Raw genomic sequence first — 6,911 nt, forward strand, 5'->3', positions numbered from 1 at the left:
TTCAAAAACAGATTTAAAATTGTAATCAGAAAAGCACCCTCGAAATATCAAATTACAATTATTCAGAGGCAGATTTTTTTTTTTTTTTTTTTTTTTTTTTTTTTTTTTTTTCTGTAGGGGCCTTAGGGCTGAGAAGCTTGGCGCTCCCTTTCAAAACGGCCTTAGTCACTACCGCTCACAACAACGTCTGAAAGACTACAATGGTGCAAATCTGCAACACACCAGACTACTTTAAACTAAAATTTTTAACAACTCACACAAACTCATTAACTATGCACCACGTAAGAAGGATGGAAATGGTGCAAACACACACAAAAAAAAAAAAAAAAGAAATTTGCCACCGAAAGTGTAATTTGTTTTTAAAAGGGCTCTTACGGTGGAAGGGTGGCAACTTTATAAAAATGACTATTTAAATAAAACCCATAAAATGCAGACTTACATCAAATGTACAACATGCTCTACATTACACATATAACGCCTCGCAAGATGATATGCAAGATAAAAACACATTTCAAGAATTCGGCCTTTAATTTAATCCTATAAATTCGTTAACACCGAATCCGACAAACACGACAGAGGCAGCTATTAACGTACGGCAAACCGTCAGATAGACAGACAGACACTAACTGCCTAACAAACGCGGACGAGAGACAAACGAGTAGGCTGGGGACGAGAGACTGACCAAGAAAACAAGTAGAATTTAACAAGTAAATGAGCAGCGTATCTCCAGTCTCTTAACTTCTAATAAACGGCGATGTCTGGCGAAGACCTGACGCAGCACCCCCAAACGCACTTTCCCGTGCCGTCCGCTGCGAACCGCTCCAACGGACGCAGGAAGGCGCGCCGATCTCCCGTCTCACGGCGTCGCAGCACGCCCCGGCCAGACCGATGTCGTGCGTTGACTCCTGTTGCTCTCGCGTCGGCCGCGAAGCCACTACCCCTCGCTATACGGCGCGGCCATTGGACTCACGTGGCAACCTCACATGCGCCGACGCTCCAGGCGGACAAGTCATCTTGTGTCCCAGTGCGCGACCGACCAACCGATCGATCCAACCGTCAATGCCCATCGCCTGAACAAACTCGAGCCGATTGGTGGCCTAGCGCATACTAGCACTCCGGACGACCGACAGACACTGACCGCCTCACCAATGCGGACGAGAGACAGATCGGGAGAAGGAGGACAGGCAAAAGTTAGTAGAGATTCGTGCTACTGTAAAAAGAGCGATGCGCGAAGCATACAACCACTACCACAGTCATACCTTAGCAAAACATCTTGAAGAAAACATAAGGAAATTCTGGTCTTACGTAAAATCGGTATGCGGATCGAAGGCTTCCACCCAGTCACTCACTGATCAGCCTGGCCTGGCAACGGAAGACATCAAAACGAAAGCTGAGATTTTAAATTTAGCATTTGAAAAATCTTTCACGCAGGAGGATCGTACAAACATACCACCGTTCGAGTGTCGTACAGATTCCCGTAAGGAGGACATAGTGACAGGCATACCTGGAGTTGTGAAGCAGCTGAATGGGTTGAAAATAAATAAATCGCCAGGTCCTGATGGGATTCCAGTTCGGTTTTACAGAGGGTACTCCACTGCATTGGCTCCTTACTTAGCTTGCATTTATCGCGAATTTCTTGCCCAACGTAAAGTCCCGAGCGATTGGAAAAAAGCGCAGGTGACTCCTGTATATAAGAAGGGTAGAAGGTTCAAAATGGCTCTGAGCACTATGGGACTTAACATCTATGGTCATCAGTCTCCTAGAACTTAGAACTACTTAAACCTAACTAACCTAAGGAAATCACACAACACCCAGTCATCACGAGGCAGAGAAAATCCCTGACCCCGCCGGGAATCGAACCCGGGAACCCGGGCGTGGGAAGCAAGAATGCTACGGCACGACCACGAGTTGCAAACATGGGTAGAAGGACGGATCCTCAAAATTACAGACCAATATCCTAAACATCGGTTTGTTGCAGGATTCTCGAACATATTCTCAGTTCGAATATAATGAATTTCCTTGAGAGAGAGAAGTTGCTGTCCATGTATCAGCACGGCTTTAGAAAGCATCTCTCCTGCGAAACGCAACTCGCCCTTTTTTCACATGATATCTTGCGAACCTTGGATGAAACGTATCAGATGCATGCCATATTCCTCGACTTCCGGAAAGCGTTTGACTCGGTGCCCCACTGCAGACTAAGGTACGAGCATATGGGTTTGGTTCCCAAATATGTGAGTGGCTCGAAGACTTCTTAAGTAATAGAACCCAGTACGTTGTCCTCGATGGTGAGTGTTCATCAGAGGTAAGGGTATCATCTGGAGTGCCCCAGGGAGGTGTGGTAGGTCCGCTGTTGTTTTCTATCTACATAAATGATCTTGTGGATAGGGTGGATAGTAATGTGCGGCTGTTTGCTGATGATGCTGTGGTGTACGGGAAGGTGTCGTCGTTGAGTGACTGTAGGAGGATACAAGATGACTTGGACAGGATTTGTGATTGGTGTAAAGAATGGCAGCTAACTCTAAATATAGATAAATGTAAATTAATGCAGATGAGTAGGAAAAAGAATCGCGTAATGTTTGAATATTCCATTAGTAGTGTAGCGCTTAACACAGTCACTTCGATTAAATATTTGGGCGTAACATTGCAGAGCGATATGAAGTAGGACAAGCATGTAATGGCAGTTTTGGGGAAGGCGGATAGTCGTATTCGGTTCATTAGTAGAATTTTTGGAAGCTGTGGTTCATCTGTGAAGGAGACCGCTTATAAAACAAGACCTATTCTTGAGTACTGCTCGAGCGTTAGGGATCCTTATCAGGTCGGATTGAGGGAGGACATAGAAGCAATTCAGAGGCGGGCTGCTAGATGTGTTGCTCGTAGGTTTGATCATCACGCGAGTGTTACGGAAATGCTTCAGGAAGTCGGGTGGGAGTCTCTAGAGGAAAGGAGGCGTTCTTTACGTGAATCGCTACTGAGGAAATTTAGAGAACCAGCATTTGAGCCTGACTGCAGTACAATTGTACTGCCGCCAACTTATATTTCGCGGAAAGACCACAAAGATAAGATAAGAGAGATTAGGGCTCGTAGAGAGGCATATAGGCAGTCATTTTTCCCTCGTTCTGTTTGGGAGTGAAACAGGGAGAGAAGATGCAAGTTGTGGTACGAGGTACCCTCTGCCACGCACCGTATGGTGGATTGCGGAGTGTGTACGTAGATGTAGATGTATAACTTGGCTGACCAACTGAGTAGACTCGCCCAGGCTGACAGACTGCCCTGGCTGACCAACTGCCTCCCACTGACTGACCACTGGTACGCCACACGAGTGACCCCCACTGCTTGGCTCCAAATCCCCTTGGCGAGCTTACAGCGTCCCTTAAATGCACGTGAACAGGCAACCTTTCCCCTTTCCCACCAGAGGGAGACACCAAAGCTGCGATTGCCACAGCGGCGCCACCACCAGAAACGGAGGGCGACTGCTTCACACTACGCGCTTGGAACAATATAAGTGTGTAAACTGCGACTGCGGTGAACGAAGAGTGTCCTTTATTTCCAGCCATACCGATCGTCCCACAACACAGCATGTGCTCCTTTGACGATACATTACATAATTATTTTCACATCGTCCATTAACCCATAGTTAGCCATACACAAACATGTTTCATTCGTCCAAATGCAAAATTCTGTGGTAGCATCTCTAATGAACACAGTGACATCGTCCGTTGTTTTTTCGGGAAAAGGCCTTATGAAGAAATTCCTTCGTGACTGTCGAGAGGAGGGGAGGGTGCACTTAACACGATCACAGCTGCTCCTGACACTGTTTACAATGCTGCACCGGAGCTTGTAAGGTTTTAACTTGCTTACACAGGTCTTCATTTTCCAGCTCATACATTTTTACTTGCTCTGACGGCTTCACCCGTGGTAGCAGCATATGTTTTCCCCATTTTACGGATCTACTACTGCCATCACAAAAGAAAGAAATGGAAAGAGCTGCACTTATACTGCACGCACCAATAAAACAAATTAATTTCTATGCCGGATCATAACCCAATGTCACTGTGTACAATCTTGCTGCAAGTGTACAAATCGTCTACAAATATCACCAATAAATGGTACTGACTTAGTCATGGCGTGACAATTTACAAAATTTGCTCCTCTCTGGCGTCAAATTCATTTCCCTCTTATTTGCTATGAACAATTATAAGTCTGCAGGTTCCTGCGGTTTACAAATGACACTCCAAAAGCGGAATTAATTTCCCTGCTACTGGACATGGCCACAAACAAGAACGTGATGAGAAATGCCAACACAAAAATCTCAGTCACGTACTGCATTGCATAGGGATGGGAGGCCAAAGGTGACGTCAATGACGCTGCGTACGCGGACCTACTACAGCGGCGGCAGCAGACATAAGTAGTTCTGAAGACACTGTTGAAGGGGAGGTGGTTGAGGCCGTATTGTGTCAGGATGAGAGACCGTGGAGCAGGTCAGTCGGCACGCTGTGCGCTAACGGTACTACACTACTGGCCACTAAAATTGCTACGTTAAGAAGAAATGCAGATGATAAATGGGTATTCATTGGACAAATGTATTACACTAGAACTGACATGTGATTACATTTTCACGCGACTTTGGTGCATATATCCTGAGAAATCAGTACCCAGAACAACCACCTCTGGCCGTAATAACGGCCTTGATAAGCCTGGGCTTTGAGTCAAACAGAGCTTGGATGCCGTGTACAGGTACAGCTGCCCATGCAGCTTCAACACGATACCACAGTTCAGCAAGAGTAGTGACTGGCGTATTGTGACGAGCCAGTTGCTCGGCCACCATTGATCAGACGCTTTCAGTTGGTGAAAGCTGTGGAGATTGTGCTGGCCTGGGCAGCAATCAAACATTTTCTGTATCCAGAAAGGCCCGTACAGGACCTGCAACATGCAGTCGTGAATTATCCTGCTGAAATGAAGGATTTCGCAGGCATCGAATGAAGGGTAGAGCCACGGGTAAATGTAATGTCCACTGTTCAAAGTGCCGTCAATGCGAACGAGAGGTGACCGAGACGTGTAACCAATGGTACCCCATACCATCATGTCGGGTGATACGCTAGTATGGCGATGACGAATACACACTTCGAATGTGTGTTCACCGCGATGTCGCCAAACACGGATGCGACCATCATGATACTGTAAACAGAACTAGGATTCATCCGAAAAAATGACGTTTTGTCATTCGTGCACCCAGGTTCGTCGTTGAGTACACAATCGCAGACGCTCCTGTCTGTGATACAGCGTCAAGGGTAACAGCAGCCATGGTCTCCGAGCTGATAGTCCATGCTGCTGCAAACGTCGTCGAACTGTTCGTGCAGTTGGTTGTTGTCTTGCAAACGTCCCCATCCGTTGACTCAGGGATCGAGACGTGGCTGCACGATCCGTTACAGCCATGCGGATAAGATGCCTGTCATCTCGACTGCTAGTGATACGAGGCCATTGGGATCCAGCACGGCGTTCCATATTACCTTCCTGAACCCACCGATTCCGTATTCTGCTAACAGCCATTGGATCTCGACCAACTCGAGCAGCAATGTAGCGATACGATAAACCGCAATCGCGATAGGCTACAATCCGACCTTTATCAAAGTCGGAAACGTGATGGTACGCATTTCTCCTCTTTACACGAGGCATCACAACAGCGTTTCACCAGGCAACGCTGATCAACTGCTGTTTGTCTATGAGAAATCGGTTGGAAACTTTGGCTCAAATGGTTCAAATGGCTCTGAGCACTATGGGACTTAACTTCTGAGGTCATCAGTCCCCTATAACTTAGAACTACTTAAACCTAACTAACCTAAGGACGTCACACACATCCATGCCCGAGGCAGGATTCGAACCTGCGACCGTAGCGGTCGCGCGGTTCCAGACTGTAGCGTCCAGAACCGCTCGGCCACTCCGGCCGGCCGGTTGGAAACTTTCCTCATGTCAGAACGTAGTAGGTGTTGCCACCGGCACCAACGTTGTGTAAATGCTCTGAAAAGCTAATCACTTGCATATCACAGCATCTTCTTCCTGTCGGTTAAATCTCGCGTCTGTAGCACGTCATCTTCGTGGTGTAGCAATTTTAATGGCCAGTAGTGTACATTAGTGAGCAAGTACTTATTACATTAAAATTTACGATCGTTTATTGAATGGGTTCCAATGGCTCTGAGCACTATGGGACTTAACTGCTGTGGTCATCAGTCCCCTAGAACTTAGAACTACTTAAACCTAACTAACCTAAGGACATCACACACGTCCATGCCCGAGGCAGGATTCGAACCTGCGACCGTAGCGGTCGCGCGGTTCCAGACTGTAGCACCTAGAACCGCTCGGCCACTCCGGCCGGCTATGATCCTTTATTCTATTCTGTTTCGGCGCCCAGGAAGACGGCAGTGCACCGCGTGACCTCAGCACTAGCTGACTCTGTTTCAGCAATCTCTCGCGCACGTCACCCTGTGGCGTGCAGCTCATGTAACCATCGTGTGGAAAGGGCTGCACGCTGCGTTGGCGATCGGCGGAGTCCGTACAACAGGCCTTGCTGTCTACGATGGAGACTGCATGCTCACCAGAGCACTGCCTTCGATATCGAAGGGTTCTGCTTGGCCAATTTCTCTGCACAGTGTGGAGATGAGCAACAGCATAACCAAGCAAGGCTGGGGCATTGATTACAAATACTAGTCCGGGGGGGGGGGGGGGGGGGCAGGAGTGGTCGTCAGCACGCCTCCTGAATACTGAAACAGGACAGCGTGCCAAGCACCATCAGTTCGGCTCAATAAGCCAGAAGCAGAGTTCTGCACATCTTCTCATTAGTGACAGTGAGGTCGACAGCTCATAATGATCAAGAAAGGCAGACCAGACATTTAGCCTTCTCCAAGATGGAATTCATC

Source organism: Schistocerca nitens, chromosome 5 (genome assembly GCF_023898315.1).
Source record: "Schistocerca nitens isolate TAMUIC-IGC-003100 chromosome 5, iqSchNite1.1, whole genome shotgun sequence".
Lineage (NCBI taxonomy): Eukaryota > Metazoa > Arthropoda > Insecta > Orthoptera > Acrididae > Schistocerca > Schistocerca nitens.